At 54.3% G+C, this 15,224-nt stretch overlaps 1 protein-coding gene across 19 annotated transcripts in view; it reads right to left on the reverse strand.

The window, feature by feature from the left end:
* The window catches only part of CACNA1G (calcium voltage-gated channel subunit alpha1 G), a 149,950-nt gene that overhangs the window by 103,971 nt on the left and 30,755 nt on the right, over positions 1-15,224 (reverse strand). The gene's annotated exons all lie outside the window — the stretch shown is intronic.

Here is a 15,224-nt window from a genome sequence, read left to right on the forward strand (position 1 = left end):
GCTACCGCTGAATCAGAAAGGTTATTCTGGTCTTTAAGGCAAGGTGCACGCTGGCTTCTCTAGGTTAGACTTTGGTGTTGCGTGGGAAGTCTGCCTGCTGTTTAGATACCTGCACAGCAAACCGACGGCATGTTCTCCTCACATGGACATCAGTGGCTACAGCTAGTATGAAAACCGCTATAAAATGAAAGTTTCATGGCAAGAGTGCTGAGTGCTGATGGGATAGATTAAAAAATTAAATTAAAAGAGTGATATCAACTTTTAAGGCAAGAAAAAAAAAAAAAACACACACACACACCGTTAATTTCATCTCCCGTAATTTTATGGAAAAGCACTTTAGCGTTACAATTTTCTATTAACCATGTCACAGCTTATCCCAGGGGCGTTTCCCTGAAGTCACTGCTTGAACTTTTCAGTCCCAGTCCAAATTAAGACTGTCAAAACCATTAACTAACTGCTTAAAAGCCTTTAAAACTGTGAGGGCCGGCAGATCCTATTCCCTACCCTGACTGCTGCCTCTTGGAACGATTTTAAAGAGCTGAGCTGCCAGGACAGACTTTGAATGCTGTTACTTTGGGGGCAGAATAAAGCATGCCACTGAAGCAAATCCTCACAGGGATGGTTCAAACCTGGTACCAAACTTTTTGCATCCTTCTAGGGGGCATTTCCAGCCAGCTCCCGATTACCAGGGGCACAGAGATGAAAAATCCAGGAGCCGGTGCAATGTGGCACCGGGGTTATCTTCCAGCCCAGCACAGAAAACACCCCATCGACTGCCACAACCCGCAGACAGTCGGGGCCACGCTCCTGCCGGGGCACAGGCAGCAGCTTCCAGGCTCTAGGAAAATAAGCACGACCCTTGTCAGACAAGAGCTTTCACTGCAACGCGGCAGCGGGTGGTGTTTGGGAGCCTGTGCTGTAGCGTTATCTGGCTGGGGAAGAAGAAGGTGAGGATGAATCAGCAGGTGCCTCCCCAGCGGGCGCGCGGGGCTAGAGCTGGCAGCTCCTGCCACCCATCCTGGGCGAATTCCTGGGAAATCACATGGGGCTGAGTCATGGCTGGGTCGTCAGCAATCTGGATCTTTTAATTGGAAGAAATGTTTACAGGATATCGGGATAGACATGCCAACTGTCAGGTTGGAGCTATGGGCTGGAATATTTAGCCCAAATATAGTCCTGTGGGGGCAGACGTGGAGGGGAGCTGGAAGAGAGGGCAGCAGCTGCGGGGGATCCACAGGCATCCCCCAGCTTGGGGGGCTGGAAAGCACCCCTCTGAGGAGCCAGCTACGGCCACAGCTCTGCTAGCAAGGAACTATAAACCCCTTGAGAACAAAAAGAATTTTTAAACCCCCTGCAAGATCCCAAATGGGTGACAGAACAAGTGTGTGTCTGTAAGGGCTGTGTGAGACATTCAGCAGGGAAGCGGGGAGGTCAGGAGTAGCCTGCTTGGTTGGGTCAAAACCTGCAGAGACAGATGGATGCTTCCCCAGACAGGAAAAGCTTCATGCAAATTCTTTTGTGGCGGTGGAGAAGACCCTGCACTGGGCCTGGCTCTCCTCCACGGGCTCCATCTCAGCTGGGCACGGGACCTGGGTGATGCTTTGGCCACAGCGAGCAGCTGCATGGTGCTGGCTGGGGACCACAAGCTCCTGAGCGAGCAGAGATGGGCACAGAACTGTGCTGTGCATCTGAGTGCAGCCACTCGGATGGCACCTCCTCCCTCTCCAAGACCCGGAGCAGCCCTGACACCCACCCAAGGCGGCCGAGCAGATCCGAGCTCTCCGCAGTCCCGCGTCCAGCGCAAAGGGCTGAGCGGTGGCTGAGAAACGGAAGGAACAGCACAGGATGGCACCCAGGGCACCCTCCCTGCCTTCCTCCAGCACATCACAGGCAGCAAAGCCACCGGTGCCCCTTGATGCTCATTAGCGCGCTGGCACCGTCACCAGTGACTAATTGCAAGCAGAGGGCAGCCAGAAGAGCGCAGCCCCCCAAGCCACCGCAGCCTGCAGCACTCGGGGCACGGGGCGCAGCCGGGAGGGAGATGAAGGGGCCAGCACCAGAGCTGCACCCACCACAGGGTCCCCCGCAGTGCAGGCAGCAACCCAACCTGCCTGTAAACCCCCGCTGCCCAGAGCCCCAGCACCCCCCATCTTGGCACAGGCACAGCCCCCTCCTGCTGCCCTCCCCAGCCCGGCAATGACAAATGTGTCGTGTGTCCCCCCATCCCATCCCATCCCATCCCATCCCATCCCATCCCATCCCATCCCATCCCATCCCATCCCATCCCATCCCATCCCCCTCAGCTCTGTCTGTGCCCCCAGCCCAGGGCTGGTCCCTGCCCTCCCACCCCACACTCCCCACACCCCAACTCTCCTTGCAGGAACAAACAGCTCACAGGCAGGAAAACAGCCTGGGGAAGCAGGGGGACTGGGGGACCAGGAGAGGATTTTATTTGCTGATGGCAGGGTTTTTTTCCCAGCTTAACCGCAGACCCACTTATCAGCATATCTCTCCCTCAAGCAAATACGATTCAGTCCAATATAACACTTCACCCTGATTAAGTATCCCCAGAACAGGGACCCCAGCGGTGCGGAGGGCAGTATGTTAATGTGCAACTGATAGATCAGAAGGTTGGGGGGGGGGGTGTATTTTATTTTTTTGCCTTTTTATTTTTTTCTGGCTGAATGAAACTTCAAGCTCTTTCTTCTGCTAATGGGATTTTCAGAAGCACACAAAGTGCTGATGGCTATGGCTTTGTACCGACCCCCTTTTGAACTGAGAGGCTGACAAAGGGAAACTCTTCAATTAGCAAAAGCAGAAGGTGCTTTATCGAATGCCGCTTGCTGCTGCTGCGTGGGCAGTGAAGGGGCAAAGGGGCTTTGGGAAGCACCAGACACGGTGCTGGTCCTCAGCCAGCAGCGAAGGCGAGGAGGCAGAGGCAAATGCTCAGGGCAAGGGGCAGAGGTGACACTGCCACTGCTTCTCGCCCTGCAGCTGAGCTGAGCCCACAGTCCACAGTTCACCAGGAGTGGAACTGGCCCTGGGGGGGGTCCTGCCCCTTCCTCGCACTGAGCAGGCAGGACGCGTAGGGCTGATGTTTAAAAGAAATGAATAATGGGGTTCATGCACACATAGCAAGTAATCACCCTATCCGCTCCATCCCACGGGTGTCAGAGAAAGAGTCTCTGCTTTTCAGGGTCACCTGGTCAACCCAGTTTATTCTTAAAAATGCACGATTCTACCATCAGCTTGGTCAAGACAGACAGCCCAAATGTTCACAGGTTCTTTTTCAATTAAAAAAAATCTGTTTCTGCCACACAGAAATATCCCATAACACTTTTATTGCAAACTGACTCTTAAAATTCCTTAGATAAAGATCATCAAGAAAAAAGGAAAATATCCAGAAGTCAGTCACTTGTCATGAACAGGAGCCTTTGCACAAAGCAAGAGCCCTCAGCCCCCTTCCCACCATGAGCGATCCCCGTGCTACCTGCCCGCGCTCGGCAGAGCCTGACCTTTCGTAATTAAGAGTCAAGAGCCCCAGATTCAATTAGCCAGCACTACCCAGCTTAACATAATCAAAAGAGAAAGATATTGCATTATGCTTGCTATGATTTGGTTGCGGAAGTTTGGATCAAATTCACCCGCAAGTGAATGAAATGGGAAGCTGCTGCTTGAGGGCAGCAGCAACCAAGAGGACGGTGGGCAGGACGCTCGGTCCCTCAGCAGCCCGGGCTCTCTCCGCCGAGACGGAGCACACACTCTGCTCCCACCGTGTCCTTGTCTAGGAGATGGGGAGAGTGGGCACCACCGTGCCACAGCATCGCCCGTCCCCAGAGACGGTTGGGCCCTTCCCCCGGGGGGGGGGGGGGGGGGGGGGGGGGCGGGCACCCACGCTGATGGCTGAGCCAGGTTTGGAGGGCAGCGTTTGGCGGTGCTTTACAGGGACACACTACTCTCTTCCATGAGATTAATATTTATTTCTTCACTTTGTGTTCTGCTACTCCCCAGCGGCTTTTGCCGTTCCCCCTCTCCTCCTTCACTGCATCCCTCTCTGCTGTCCGGCTCCTTCCCTGACCCCCTCCTCCAGCTCTCCTTAGGCAGCAGCAGTGCTCCCAGCACGGCACGGGCTCCAAGGCAACATGCTGCTATCCTGCCATAGCTGGGAGGAGGGGTGGCACCCCCTGAAGGCACAGCCAGCACAACACGGAGCGGGGCTTTGCTGGCAAGGTGGGGGTCAATGCCTGGGCAGCCCGGCGATGGCAGGGGCTACAAACTGGTATCCTGCAATAAACCTCAACCATAGAAACGCAGTGAACCGCCTGGATTTGGCCAGGTGACACCCCAGCTCTGCTCTGCTGCCTGTTTTTCCCGAGCAAGGCGAGGTTGTTCGGACCCACGGGCCATGACCATGGCCACAATCAGGTCCCCCCATCACCACCCGCAGTCATTTCTTTTGTGCCAGGCAGAGCCCTCGCTCGCCAGGACAGCAGCTGGTATTTGACAAATGTACAGCAAGCGCTGGCGAGGCCTGGAAATTTTTGTGCAAATGTGATGTGAAAATTGGGTTGAAATGACAGCCCTCCCCTGCAGTGTCACCAAGTCCCACCAGCTTAGGAGTGACACTGGGATAAGCTGCAGACGTTAATGAGAGCAGAGTTTTAGGCTTCATTCATATCATCAATTCCAGAAATAGCCCCTTTGACAGGAGCATAATGGGACTTCCAGGGTCTGGCCTTTGGGGGGGGGGGTTGCGGGAAGAGGCAGGGACTAAAATCCTAAAACATTAATTCAAGCCGTTTGCAAGGGAAGTTGAAAGTCCTCAGAATTAATCTGCCTCATGGATGGAAATAATAACCCCCTTCCCAGCTTTGCCTCCAACTGCACCAGGCCAACAAATAAAGGTTCTTCGTGTCATGCCTGGTTGAAAGGTTATAGTATTCCCCTCACAACCATAGACATTTAACTGGATTTTTTTTTTCCTACCATATTCCTTCAAAAGCAAAACTGACACCCATATTTTGCTTGTAACATTTGCACAAAGCATTTGCATCCCCATGGATGCTGCATGCCAGAGGTACTCTCAGAGCATCTTTACCCGGTGAATCCGCCTGGCCTGGCTCACAGCTGAGCGCTGGCAGGGATCTGCCCTGGTGAGATCCCAACACGGTCTCTACCCCAGGGGTTTGCCCTCCCAGGTGCTTTTCCAGGCACCTCCCATCTCTCCGGGGAACACAAGAGCAGGATGAAGCAGGGAAGATGCAGCAGGTTTACAGCCCTTCCCGCAGCATCGTGACCCCACACCGGCAGCAAATCTGCTTTTTCCTGGCAGGGTGGGTAACCCACCGCGGGCACGGCAGCCCTGGGCACGCTCCTTGCATCTGTGTAATGGAGCACACACCTCCTGCCCCGCGGTCCGCGGGGATTTGGTCCAGGCGAGTCCGATCGCCAGGGCATTCCTGGAAAGCAAAGCCAAGAGGCACTCCTCCAGTGGGGCTGCAGCAAAGGGGGTTAAAAATTCAAACACTGCTCAGAGAGCATTGCCACGACGTGCCCAACGCCTGCACCATCACGGGTCACTGCATCCAGCAGCCCAAGGACACGCTGCCAGGAGCCGGCACGACCCCACTGAGCCCGGCACATCCCTGGCCGCAGGCTCTGAGCCGGGAAAAAGCCAAGCGGGGAGCATCCCTGCCTCCCTGCTCTGCAGCTCTTCGAAGCCGCTTCCCTCACAGCACAGACAGACCCAGGAGGTTATTTTAATTCATGCAGCTTCACAATTAAACCTTGGAAACCAAAACAGGGTAATTATTCATGCCGGTGTTTTTGGAAATTTCATCTCTAATTTATTTTCTCTTGCAGATGTTCAAGGGGGATGCACCAGCAGCTCCTTCCCTCTGCCATGAAACGGCCGCACTCTGCTCCTGTCCCGGTGGGACCATGGGGCCACGGCTGCATGATGATCCCCAAAGGCACCGTAATGCACGACAACGACTGTAAAGCCCGAAAGTAGGGGGAAAAGGGGATTTTGGAGAATAATCATCTTATCATTTTTCTCCCGAAGATTTAAAAACTGCACTGTCGGCTGCAGGCAGGAGATGCTCTCCCCCTCTGCCTCGGAAACGCAGCCGCCTCTCAAGGGGAATGTAGGATTTGCTCAGCAGCATGGAGGAACCCTGCTCAGCCACTCAGGTGATGAAGCAAAGAATGATGCTGTATTTAGAGGGGATGAAGCTTGATAAAAAAAGATGTTGCGTAAAAAAAAAAAAAAAAATCCTAACAAGGTACTTATTTGCCTTACTGTTTCGGAATTGTTTCCCCATAACCTTTTAGATTTGTACTTTAAGGTTTTTTTCCAGCAACAGAAAGGGTTTAAAATCTTATTGCTTAAAGACAGAAAAAAAAAAAATGAAGATAAAAAAAAATCCTGCAAGCTAAGTGTCTTGCATAATCTTCAAACTTCAGGAGCTGGAACTTTTAAAAGCCCTACATATTGCTTGCAATTAACTCCTGAGCTGGGAGGGCTCAGCTGCTGGCAGCCCGGCCTTGGGACCAACAGCTGCAAGGGTAGGTGCTTTAAAAAAATAAAATAAAATGTCAAGCAAGAGCACTTTAGGCTGAATTTAGTCTGGCTTCTCATCCCAGCCCTTCCTTCCTCACTCCTCACACCTGTCTCAGCATCACAGAGCAGAGAACAAAAACCAGCCCCAAAATGGACTCACGCAAAGGGGCAGGGTGAGTGCATGGCCCCCAGCCCCTGGGTGAGTGGGACAGGTCGGGGTGGAAGCCCCATGGGGCTGGAGCTCACCAGTTATTTCACCAGCTGATGCCAAATGCTGAGACCCTGACCCTTACTGTCCTGCAACACCCGAAGGGAAGAGCAGAGGCAAAGCGGGTGAAGCCTCGCTCACCCAGACCAAGCCCAGCAGAAGCTCCAGCTCCCCTCAGACTCCCCCTCCCACCAGTTTAGCACCTTCTGCTGACATTTGGGCGGTTCAGGGACAGGCTCTCCTCCCACTCGCCCCACCAAAGTGGGGCTGTGGAGGTGGGAGCGTGCCCCAGCACACACGTGCCTGTCCCCGTCCTCCTCCTGGCTCCCAGCTCAGCCTCCACACCAGCCATCCCCTCCCATGATGGAGCCCCGGGGACATGCTCCCTCCCAGCAGCTCACGCGTGGCATTAATGGAGATGTTGTCATGAGCAGTAAAATCCTTCCTAACGGACTCCTCCTCTGCAGGAGGAACCTGGGGTTACCAGTTAAAATACACTAAATATGCCAGAGTCATTACTGGTGCTTGATGATGTATTTAAGACCTTTTCTCCCAGCACGCCTTATGAAGTGCACAGTGGATAGACACCCAAATATATGTATTTTTAAACTCACTCACTGTAAACTGTCCCTGAATAGCACCTGCTCCTAAAGCTTGGCAAAGCAGAAGAGCAGCAGTGCTGGCTGCTCCCGGGACGCGTCCACAACACCCAGCAGTGCCACCCCCTCGTGACACACAGCCCCAGCCATGGTCCAGGAGAGAGGGAAACCCACGGAAACCCAGGTAAAAGCTGCAACACGGGCAGATGCATCTTCCCCACATGCTCACACAGAAAGGCACCTCGTGCAGTCACCAGAGACTCCTCTCTCTCACCGAGAGACTCAGGATATTCGGGATACTATTAAGTTTCTATCGTCTCTGATTCGGCTTGCTGCATTACTCAAGACAAAAACTGTTATGCAAGGCTCCCTAAACAAGTTGCAGTGAAATCTTTGTAACAACCTACACCGACACATAGTTGGGATATGTCACATATTTGTCTTATTTTGTTCCTTCTTTGTCCTTTTTTTAGTCTCCTTCTACTTTTTCCCCCTTGGAAGTACGCTGGTTCCCATGGAAACAGTGATGTTATGGGTATGGACAGAGCTTCAGTGACGTCCACAAGTTCGGTATAAAAGCGGATTTATGTAACAGTTGGTGAAATGAAGGAGTTGAGGAGATGGCTCTGCATGGCCGCACATGTGGCATCGGTGCTGCCGTGCCAGGGATGCTGCCCTGGCCAGGTGGGTTCACGCCGAAGCGGGAAAGAACAAGAGGGCAGGGCAGAGAGGAGGAGATCCCAGACGGATCAGGATAAAACCTGCCCTAAACATATAGATAAAATATTTTCTAAATATATATGTATTTATCTATTTATATTTTTATATTTATGCATTCATATACTTCCCTGGAGGGCATCTCTCGCCCTTCGCTGCTGGAGCAGAGGGCAGATGGGGGACCAGGTTACTGACCCCAGGCACAGCAAAACTCCTCCCTGTGCTCGCCCAGGAGCTGCAGGAGGGCAGCCGGGTCCTCGCTGCTGCCCCAGCCCCGGCAGCCAGGACAGAGGCCACGGAGCAGCGAGCTCACTCTGGCGCTAGCAGACAATGCCTGCCTCCACAGCCAGGGAAGGAGATCCCTCCCCCAAGCCAAACCTCCTGGAACAGAGAAGAGAAGAATCTCCAGGAGGCTCCTGCAGGCTTCAAAGCCTGCAAAATGGGGGCATTTCCTCTTTTTTGTGAGTTTGTGATTTAAACCTCTTCCTAGGGCGGTGCGCAGATGGAGGGGATGTCTCTCCTCCTCCATCGATCCCCAAGGAAGAAGCCCAAACAGTTTGCAAAATGAGACACTGCCATGCCCAGAGACATTGCACCTTGAACCCCCCCTCTCCCTGCAGAGGCTTCGCTGGCAGGCACCACACTGCACGGAGCCAAAACCCCCCCAAAATCAATGCATTAAAGCCAGGGAAGTGACAGGCTGATTATAGTCCCGCTCCATCCCGGGGACGTGCTGGTGAGAACAAGCCTGTGCTAATTGTCCTGGCAGCTCCTCCGCTTCCCTTACGATCCCCAACACACTCCAGGAAGCCTTGACAGGCTCTCTGCTCTCACCACCTCTGGGTTAACCCCCTTGGCCAGGAAAACCAGCATACGCCCCTGTGGAGCCAAAATATTCCCTGTGGAGCTGAAATATTCCCTGCTAGCATCAGCACCCTGCCCGATATGGGTGATACAGGCTCTCTGCTTCCCTCTGCACCCCTCTCCCCTGGGGATCCCTCTCTCCCCTCCCAGCCTCATCCTACTAGGGAGGATGCAGCCCCCCTTGGCCCCCCGAGCCCCGCCAGCACGAGCTTGAACCCAATCCCAGCCTATTAAATATAGACAAGGCGAGTGCATGGAAGATTCATCCAGGGCAGGGGATGTCAGCAGCTGGAGTGGGGAGTGCAGGAGATGGGACAGCTCTGCAGGGTCAACAGCAGCTGCTGATTAATTCAGCGCTTCCCTAATCACCCAAACAAGTGGGCAGCAGGATGGCACTGAGACACGGTAACCAAGCGAGGGCCACAAAAGCCGGTGAACCTGGGGAGAGGCAGCAATTAGAGCCCGTCCTCACATTCGCCGCAGCAATCCAGGCTGCAGCTGGAGCTCGGGCAGAGGAGAGGGAATTCCCTCTGCTGACTGAGGGCCAGGGAAAACCTCGGAGGGAAGAGCTGTTAGTGAGGAGCTGGGATGCGAGCAAGCTAAACAAATCAGCTCTATCTCCGAGACACACGACCAGCTTCTACCCCCGCGCCCCTCCCACAGCCCATTCCCCTCCACCCGCAGACACCCGGGCGAGGATGCTCGCGGGAGGGATTGGAGAGCTGAGGAAATCGGGGCACGGGGCAGGAGGGATGCGCCAGAGTGAACCCTCCCACGGCAGCGGAGCATCCCACCCTGCGGCACGGCACAGCCCTCGCCCGGCAGACTCTGCGGCTGCCAGACCCACAAAGGCATTACCCAGATCTCCAGAAAGGCGAGCAGGCATGAGAGAATTTTAAAACACACTTCTATCTGCCCTCTTCCACCGAGCAGGGAGAGGCAAACACCTTCCAAGGCCTTTAGAGAAGCTCAGACTCTGGGTTTTGCCCATTTGCACCCTACAAATGGGCAGCTCGGGGCTCAGCAGAGGAAAAGGGGAGAGGTGGGGCAGACGCAGCGCGATTCCTGGCTGCACCAGCTCCAGGATGAGCTGAAAGCCCCCGGCTCCCAGCCACATCTGCTGCAGCTGGGCTCTTCTCGTCCCCAGCCCAGTATTTTAATTGCAGAAGGGTACAAGCTCAAAGTCCCTGAGGAAACCTGGCCAAGCCTCGCAAAAAGCTCAGAGGACAAATCCAAGGACAAACCCAGCATCATTTTAACCCTATGGACCGAGACATGGCAGAAGGGCTGGAGGGACCGGTATTGCTGCTGCTGAAGGCTGCAAACAGCTTAGCACCAGTTAAAGCAGAGTTGGGGGACCACAGACTCTGTGCCCCAACACCTTCTCCCTTCCCCTCCACTGGTGCCAGTGGCCTGCCCTGACCTGGGGACACGGGTCAGGGGGGCTCCCAGGAGCTTCTCAGGACAACGCTTGAGCAGCTGTGATACCAAGGATAACCAAGGCGACCGTGTCTTTGGGACAAACCCTTCTCCAGGCTCCAGCAGGAGCCATGCACAGCCACCAGTCAGGTTTGCATTTAGCCAACGCTGGGTGTAACCTTCCATGCAAAGCTTTGCTGAAGAAATACAGCTTTGGGGCAACTCAAACTACCCGCAAATTTTTGTGTAAGTTTTGTTACCTGGCATCAAGCTGGGGGGGGGAAAAAAATATATTAAAGAAATCATGTTTACAAAGACTGAATATGATTTTCCAATTGGCCTGCTTCAGTGTTTCGCTTAGAAACAGAGCCAATGTTTCCTTTCTAAAAAAACATCAACATTAAATACAATATTTTGTCACAGGTTAAGTACTTAATTAGACAGGAACCATCTTACACGCTTCAAATGTTAAAGTCTAAAATAAAAAAAAAAATATAATAAAAATAGTGGTTTTCAGTGTAAGCAGCACAGAGCTTTCACAACAGGGATTAGAGTTAAGAAGGTCATTTTGCAGAAGGGGAAATGGAGGTCAAGGCCACCCTGGCCCTGAATACACTGTGTTTTCCCTTGTATGGAGGAGGTTGCTCCTGCCTGTGGCACGCAGGGAGGGAGCAGCCAGTTGATGACTGCAGCGGGCGGTGCTCAAGGAGAGCATCCCCGGGACGTGCTCGAGCCACGAGCTGTGCCCGTGTTGCGGCGCCTGACTCAGCTCTTGAGGTGTCTACAACGTTCATCTGTGTGAACTGAAACATCTTGACGCCATGTCAAAATACCGCAGTGACTAAATGTGACTAAAAGCCATCACAGGTGCAGGGTTTATGCGGAATGACTGGGCGCAGCAAGCCGCCCTCCCCAGGGCTGAGCCATTGTGGGGAGAGACAACTGGGGCAAGGCTTGGACTCATTGCTCCCTGCATGCGAATCCATGGCCAGGAACTCATGAATTAGCACCGTGTTGGCAGAGGAGGAGGGGGATGGCAGAGAGAGGAAGAGGCAGGAAGATAAGGCTTTGCTGTGGCACTTGCACGGACACGGCAGGCGATGCCAACACAAAACACCTCCCAGCCTCGCAGAGCTGCAGCCAAGCCCAAAACGGGGCAAGACCCACTTAAAAGCAGCACCCACCCCACGCACTCCAGCCCAAACACAGCTGCGATGTCCTACACACACCCCATCCCACTGTCTGCTGCTGCTGCCCCAAAAAAACAAAGGTAGACATGGAGGGAAGATATACGACCCCAGGAAGCAGGCAGGGGCTCCACAGTGGGGTTTGCAGGATGGAAGTTAGATAAAATATCTCAAGTCCTAGGAAAGACCAGCAAAAAAAAAGACTTTTTCGTAAAGGTTAAGGTGCATCCTATGGAATCTGCTTGCAGGGATGGCATAGCCCCCCCAGTTCCCCTTCCCCAGGTGAGTACAAGAGGAGGAGACAGCAAGGACAGCAGTGCCATTGCAGGAGATGCTGGAGGACCTGGAGCTGACCAGGTCTGCGCCCACATCCTCCACCCCTGTAACACCCTCCAGCCCCGCCAGGCACCTGGGTTGCTGCTGGAAGTAGCCCCGATTTGTGTTCTGCACGATCCTGGCATTCTCAGTGGGAAACTGCCAGCACATCGGGCTGGTCTCCCCTCCAGGAGAGGAAAACTGAAGAATAGGGGGAGGCACAACCAGCAGCTGCCCACCTTCCCAGCAGGCAGGTCACAGGCAAGGTGCAGGCAGTGCTCCTGAGCTCCCCAGGGCTCTGGGGCGTCACACCATTTCAGTGCTTTCGGCTTCAAAGGCAGCGTGTTCATGTCTCCTTGCAGAGACGAGAAGGGAGAACAAGCCAGGGGGTGCATGGGGCTGGCTGCCTGGTGGTGGCAGGGAAGGGGACAGGATGGGACATGGCATCACTGCACGGGGTGGCCATTGGCCAGGGATGCTCACCCAGTTCCATCTTGTTTGTTTGTGTTTTGTTTTTTTTTTTTTTTAATTTTTGCCCCCCTCTCTGGATGTGACTCATCCTTAGGCGGCATCTCCAGCCAGCGTGCTGCTCCTGATGAGCTGCTATTGATTTACTCCATGTGCGGACAAGCTTATTGGGGAATAAGGGCGCCTTGTTCCTGTTCCAGGATCCGCGTGTCTCCACACATGGAGTTAATTAAGAAAGAGCTCCGTGTGTAGGCAAGCCCTCATCAAGCCCCGGCACCTAATGAAGGCATGTAGCCCACCACATCCCAGCCCCGGCATCCTCCACGTCCTCCACCCCAGGGCCTGGGTGATGCTCAGAGGGTGCAAGGGGAGCAGTGAGGTTGGGGTGCCAGCCCCGGGGAAGCACCCTGCACCCCTGCACTGCCCCCCCTCAGCCCGGACACAAACACGGGCCCCCCCGAAGCCTTTCAAAAGGCAGCTCCTCCCAGCCAGCACCGCGCTCCGGCAGGAGGCTGTAATGGGAGCAAAGCGCGCTTTAAAAATTAATGTGGAACAAAAGAATTTCCACAAAATAAAAATTGCAGTTTCTTTTCCATTAATAACATATTACAAGCCTCGCTAAAGAGGCTGCAGGCTCCAGCTCTTGCCCTTCGCTGTCCTGTCTCCCTCTCCATCACAGCCTCACCGTCCCCCTCTTGCTCCCCTTGCACTTTTCACTTCTGTTTTCTGCAGCGAAAGCTCTCTGAAATGGCCGAGAAAGCTCAAACTTCCCCATCTCAGCCCATCGCTGGTAACTCTCTCTGATCCCATGTGATTTCATCATTTGCCCTCTAATGCAAAATGAATGTTCTAATTCTAACTAATAAAGTGAAAAGCAAGAAAGAAGCCGAAAAGAAAGCCATCAGGCACGGGACTGATCTGTGTTTGTCTTCTTCCTAATTCCATTATTGCTTTGAAACAAGCTCTAGATATTACTGCTCCCTCATTAACAGCTGCTCCGGTTTCCCTCCGAACCCCGGAGACTGGACCCTAATGAATCTTGCAGCTAGAAGGGGAGTTTAACCATAATAGCAGCAACATAGACAGAAACTTGGATTAGAGCATCTCACGGTGCTAATATTTATATTTTCTCAGAGTCTGCAAGGAGACAAGATATTTTGGTTGAGGATAGGAGGTGCAGAAGCGCATGCATGCATGGAGCAGGGCGCGACATGGATGCTTTCAGGCACTCACAATCCATTTACACCTCATAAAATTCTCATTGCTTTTGCCTGGAACAAGTGCAGTGACCGCGCCGACCCTTATTAAAAATGCCAGAATATTCTGCAGCAGCCGGCTGGAGTGCCGCTGCCCCGGCGCAGCGCGGGTCCAGCACACTACAAGAGCACTTGATGCTCGGGAGGGAAATGCTTGCTTGCAACCAGGGGTGTCAAATGCCTCATTTTACGGTGTAGGAGATTTTGGGGTGATCTTGGTCTCCTCTGTAACGCTGCAAGGTGCAACCAAACCAGGTCCCTCAGGGCTCTGTCCTTGTGGCCCCATACAGGGCAGTGCTCTCAGATGTCCCCACTCTCCTCACTGAGCGCTGAGTTAAAAGAAAAAGCAGCCCTGGGGCCTCTCAGTGAATATATTCAAGAAGAACGTCTTGGGGAAACTTCCGCAGCACTGAGCCCCTTCCCTCTGCCCAGCGCTACGGGCAGATCCAGCCCATGGGGGCTGCCCGCAGGACGGAGCCGGGGGCACTGCTGCAGGCAGCGGCTGCGAGGGTTCCCTGCCTGCACCTCTGCCGGCTGAGGAGGGGGCAGGGAAGAGCCCAGCACTTCATTGCACCCCGTGCTGAAGGGCTGGGGGCTCCTCTCACACCCCCCCCCAGCGTTTCCCAGCCCTGTGCCTGCTCCGACACTCCTGCCTTTGGCTGTGAACAGTTGCTCCGACCGCGCTCAAATGCTCCGGGGACGGTGAGCGCTGCCAGCAAATACATTAGCGAGAGCAAAGCAGCTGGGGGGAAGGAGATCAGCTTTGTGCATCTTGCCAGGCTGCTTTTCTCCTGCCTTCCCTCTCGGCAACTGTAAATAAGGAGGACTGAGCCGGATTAGAGGTTACTGTCCCGATCAAGGGTACTTCTGTGCGCCCTAATTGATTTTCCCCTGATCTGGCCTTTCCCACCCCATCTGCGGCCGTGATTCCGGCTGCCCTGAGCGCCAGCGGGCCAGGGAGACACCCCGGGGAGGTGACATCTCTAAATGACAAGAGAGCAAACGTGGGTGGGTTTCCCACGAGAGCGGCTGCCTGCGAGGGGAACCGCTCCCCGCCGAGCACTGGGAAGGCCAGGCAGCCCGGCTGCTCGCCTCCACCGGGACGGCTCCTGCTTCCCAGCGATGCCCACGGTCCTGTAGCACAAAGGATCACACCACAGCCTGACTGAAACGAGGAAGGAGCAAAAAAACAGGCATAGAATCACTGGGCAGCAAGGGGAAGGTAAAATACAAAAGCCTAGGGTGCCTTTCCCCCCCAGAGCGCTGCCAGGTGCCCAGCACCCTGCTCCCTCTGCGGGCAAATACCGACCCAGCGCGCTGCCTGCACCGCGGCTCCCCACGACCCTGCCAGGCGCTGCGGGCTGCCAGCACCGGCAGCGGCCAGAGGAGACAGATTCATGCTCCAGATTCACGTTTCAGATTCATTCTTCAGCCTTTCCCCGTCACCCCCTGAGCTCCACCCCAAAACCAATGCAGTTTGGGATAGAAGAATCTTGGGGGCAGCTTCCAGCCCTGGACATGCTCAGCCCGGATATCAGAGGGAGGTGATTCTGTAGGAGGACAAGGTGGGCACAAGATCAAAATAGTGCAAGCTCTGATATGCGAAGAAGATACAGGTACCGGGGCTGG

Source organism: Tyto alba, unplaced genomic scaffold (assembly GCF_018691265.1).
Source record: "Tyto alba isolate M040663 unplaced genomic scaffold, T.alba_DEE_v4.0 Super-Scaffold_39, whole genome shotgun sequence".
In the NCBI taxonomy this organism is placed as follows: Eukaryota; Metazoa; Chordata; class Aves; order Strigiformes; family Tytonidae; genus Tyto; species Tyto alba.